Genomic DNA, 4726 nt, shown 5'->3' on the forward strand with positions numbered 1-4726 from the left:
AAAAAAAAAAAAAAAAAAAATTTCCACTGCCCAGGTACATATGTAAAAGGAAAACTGAAAAATAGAAACAAGTAAAAGGAAAACTGAAAACGAGAAACAAGAGTGACAACCAGTGAAAAAGAATAAAAAGCACAGGAACAGTCCTGAGGGAATTCAGACACCCGATCAATGACACACTGGTATGGCAGATCGGTTGGGGGGAGGGGGGAAGAAAGGTTATTTGATAAGTGATGCTAGAGAACTGGTTACCTATTTGGCGGAAAAAATAGGACTCTACCTCATACCATACACCAAAATCAATTCCAGATGAATTAAGAACTTAAACGTGAGAGGAAAAGCTTCATCGCTACTTTTAGGAGACTATGTCGGACAGTATGTTTATAACCTCAGGGCAGAAAGAATTTATTAAGAAGATTTTTTCGAAAAGCTAAAAAATTGTAAAAGAAATGATGCGTTTGGCTACATTAGTGTTAAAAAAAAAAAAAAACTTCTATTCATTGAAAGAGACAACAAAGAAAGGAGAAGACATGCCACGAATCAGTAGAAGGTATCTCCCACATGTATAACAGAGAATAAGAACCCAAAATACATTTTCATTCTTAAAAGTCAGTACAAAAAAGAGACAATGCGAGAGAAAAAAATATGAGCAAAGGACACAGATATTTCACAGACGATAAAACACGAGAGGCTAATACACTTGTGAAAAGACCATCAACCTCATCAGCAATCAGGGAAACACAAGCTGAAAATAAGCTGAGACACCATTTTACTGTCACCAGATCAGCAAAACAGTTAAACAGTGTGGCCACATGGAAGCTGGAAACACTTTGGAGCAATGGGAAACCCTACGCATCGCTGGTGAGCACATACACTGATGCAACTATTCTGATAACCAATTACACATCATCTGGTCCAGTGGTTCTCAGCCTGGGGTGAGTCTGTCCCCCAGAGGACATCGGGCAATGCCTAGCGACACACTGGTTTCTTAAATACGTTTGTTGGCGGGGAGGTGCTGCTGGCATCTCACAGGTAGAGGCCAGGGATGCTGCTAGATAGCCTACAATGCACGGGGTGGTCTCCATCACAAAGAATTGTTCGTGCCCAAGTGTCCATGGTGCTGAAGTTGGGAAAAGCTGATGTCATCAGGTTGATGACTCTTGAGCAGACTCTTAGATGCAGCAGATCTACTCCCAAGAATATTTCCCTGATCAGTCTTTCCAACACTTTACTAATAAAAATTAAGAAGGGCTCTGGTATCCAAGACTTAAATCCCATGCTCCTCCGTGAAAAGGCTGATTCTAAAGGTTCAGGATGAGACCCAGCAATCAGGATTTTTAAACACATAATCCAATGACTGGTACCACCAGAAAAGTTTGGGAAAATGGTTCTAGATGCTCAAGGGCGCCAGGAGAATACCCAAGGACACCTCGAAGTGAAAAACCGGGAGAGAACCCTCATGTCCCTCATGAAGTGACTGTGATCTATTCGTATGATGGAATACTCCCATACTTCACCAACTTTTAAGATGTCATTGAGTGCAAGGTCATTAATTTATGAACCATGAAGAGAGAAAGAGGCTGCCAATTAATCTATGACACAATGCTTTCTTATACTTAACATTTTAAATTTAGTGTTATTTTTAAATCTCTTTCAGATTTATTTAGACATATTTTATTAAATATCGTGCTACTCTGTTCTCATGCCTTTCTATAAAGGCAATATGTATTGACAGTCTTTTGTCTCAAGGACAAGCCACAGTGTAATATTTCCGAAGCCCTTTTAAACTCCAATTAAACTCGTGCATGATCAACAACACACAATGCCCCGTGAGTGACGACAGTGAGGAAGAGCCACGTCCGTGTACACTGGACAGGCCGGCAATGACGACTACAGCCTGACTCTGTCAGGCAGACAGCGACGGTAAAATGCCATAGGTCACAAGGCACAGCCCAATCTCAGAGGTATTAAACTGCAGGGAGGCAGGTATATTATCTTAGAGTCGGTGAAACACAGTACGGGACAGCAAAAGAAAAAAGAAAAAAGGAATGAACTATGATTCATACAGACCTGAATGAATTTCAAAACCAGAAGATTCAATTAAAAAAAAAAAAAGCTGTAGAATATGTGAAGTATAACCCCATTTCTATGAAGTTCATAAACATGCGAAACTAAACTTTATAGTGTTTAGAGACAATGTGCACGTGAGATATGCCACAAGGAAAAGCAAGACAATTTCAGGATGGTGCCATCTCTGGGGGATTCAAGGGGGATGCACTTGGGAGATGCACATAAAGGGCTTCCAGGAGCTTGTGACGTTCTATTTCTCAAGTTTAAGTTCGGTTTCTGAGTATTTTTATCAGGGCCAGGACTAGGGGGAGGTAGGTGAGACACTAGCCTCCAGCACAAAATTTAAGAGGGAGGCCAAAACACTCAGGTATGAAGGTAAAAATATTTTAATGCAACATTTTTTAAAACGAATGCAAAAAATCCATGATGAACAAAAGATCAAACTTTTATCTCAGGACAGGAAACAACCCTGCACTCACATGACCTTGCCACACCTGCCGCTCTCTAATCCCGGCCCTCATGCAAATAAAACTTTATTAACAAAAACAGGCATCCAGCCCACAGGCCATAGCTTGTCCACCTGATTTTTTTTTAAAAGACTGCATTAAACTTTTATTATTATTCTTTAAAGTGCTGATAGATTATAAACATATCCATATCAACAAATACGTACATATGTCTATACGTAAACAAAGCACTTAAAAAAAATATTTTATAGAAAGGGAAAACCAGTGAGAACACCGGTAACAACGCTGGGCTGAGAGATCTTTGCTGCTGCAGTGACCACACTCTTGGTGGAACAAACATGCCGCTCAACCTTATCGGTCATTACCAGTAAGACCAAAGGATGTACCTTACTACGAACTCCACACAGATGGGTGGGGTCTCCGTTCAAGCCTCTGTGCCATGCCTGGCCTGGGATCCTTCTCACTCAGCCTTCCCCACTGGAACAGCACTATTCAGATTAGAAGCCGCTTTGCCATCCATTCTTGAATTTAATTCTTATATGACTGCTGTAGGGCAAGTAGGAGAATCCTCACTCTCCAGATGAGGACACTGAGTCTCGGAGAGGGTGACTAACCTGCCCAACACTGCAGTGAAGAATGACAGAACCTGGTTCATACTGGGGGTTTCAAATGCATTCGACATCCATTCTATCATATGAAAGTGACTGGTGGCCTTTGTGAATGAAGAAGTATCTTACCTTGTTTATGACCGAAGCACAAAGTGGGGTGACAACTGTAAGCAAAGGGGGGCCTGATGAAGTTCTTCTAGTTGGGAAAATGGTTTCATCCTAAGAGCCTGTTCCCACAGTGCTGCAGGCAGTGTCGACCTGGGCACCTGAGGGTGGGCGGCAGCAACTGTGTCTAACTGGCTCCCACCCCCTCCTCCACCAAGAACCCTCATGGGCTGCATGTCCAGATTCTCTTTCTCGGCAAACAGCCGTCCGGGGAGCCCATGCCATTTTGGGGAAGAAGCAGCACTTAACTCTTTATGGTCACTGGGAGGCCATCTGCGAGGCGATCACTCGAACGCATTGATTGATGAGCAATTTCACAGCTGAGGAGAGCTCATGCCATTTTCCCAAAAAGGACCTAGTTGACTCCCAGACTGATTACAGTCACCGGGAGACCGACTCATCTACACAGCACTCGCATGCTTCCAGGGCTGAAGACGGACCCCTACAGATTCTCGTTAGTGTCCTCGGGCCACCGTAACAAAGTGCCCCAAACTGGGTGGCTTCAAGCAGCAAAAATGCGTCCTCTCAGTTTTGGAGCCCAGAAATCCGGTGTCCATCTATGACCAGAGGAACCTTTCCTTCCCTCTTCCGGCTTCTGGTGGTGGCCTGCCACCCGTGGGGTTCCTTGGCTCACATCTGCTTCCCTCGACCTCTGCTCTATGGTCACATGATGCCCTCCTTGTGGGTTTCTGTCTCTGTGTCTAAATTTCCCTCTTCTTAGAAGGACACCAGTCATATTAGATTAAGATCCTACCCTCCTCCAGTATGACCCCGTTGTAACGTGACTAATCACTTTTGCAAAGGACCCGTTTCCAAGTAAGATCATATTCTGAGGTACTGGGGGCTAGGTCCTCTACGTATGTTTTAGGGGAGCTCAATTCAACCTATGGCAGACACACCTGTCAAACAGAAGTTGTCACTGAAGGGGAGGGTGGAAACAGCACAGGTGAGCTGGTGCCTGAGCCCAAGGCTTAAAAGCATCCCCCGACACTCAGATAAAACCCCAACACTAAAGCTCCAAATCTGCTCACCTCTCCAGTCTCGCCTTCATCTCTCTCTGCCCTGCTCCATCCACAAGCACCTGTATTCCTAAACCTGTCAACTCCTTCAACACAGGCTGTTCCTTCGGCCTTAAATGCACGTCCTGCCCATTTGATACCTGGCTGGCCCTTCGGAGCCATCAAGTCTCAGTGTAAACTGCCACTTGCTCATGGAAGCCTTTCCGGATCCCCTGGTTAGATTAGGCATCCCTGCTCCATCACCTCCCCCCACCCCCGTTTTAATTTTCACAGCATCTTAGACACCCACTTTGCAGCTCTTATCACCGACATAAGCAGCTCTGTTTTACCTGTCTCCCCCACAGTCTGGAGGTTCCAGGAGGATGGAGATCTTGAATATCTATTCATCCCCATACCCCTG

The 4726-nt window shown here is 44.4% G+C and overlaps 1 protein-coding gene across 1 annotated transcript in view; it reads right to left on the bottom strand.

Annotated features, from left to right (window-relative positions):
* KSR2 (kinase suppressor of ras 2) overlaps positions 1-4726 on the bottom strand; it is a 366625-nt gene that overhangs the window by 132662 nt on the left and 229237 nt on the right. The window lies entirely within an intron of this gene.

This window comes from Pteropus vampyrus, unplaced genomic scaffold (assembly GCF_000151845.1).
Source record: "Pteropus vampyrus isolate Shadow unplaced genomic scaffold, Pvam_2.0 Scaffold23, whole genome shotgun sequence".
In the NCBI taxonomy this organism is placed as follows: domain Eukaryota; kingdom Metazoa; phylum Chordata; class Mammalia; order Chiroptera; family Pteropodidae; genus Pteropus; species Pteropus vampyrus.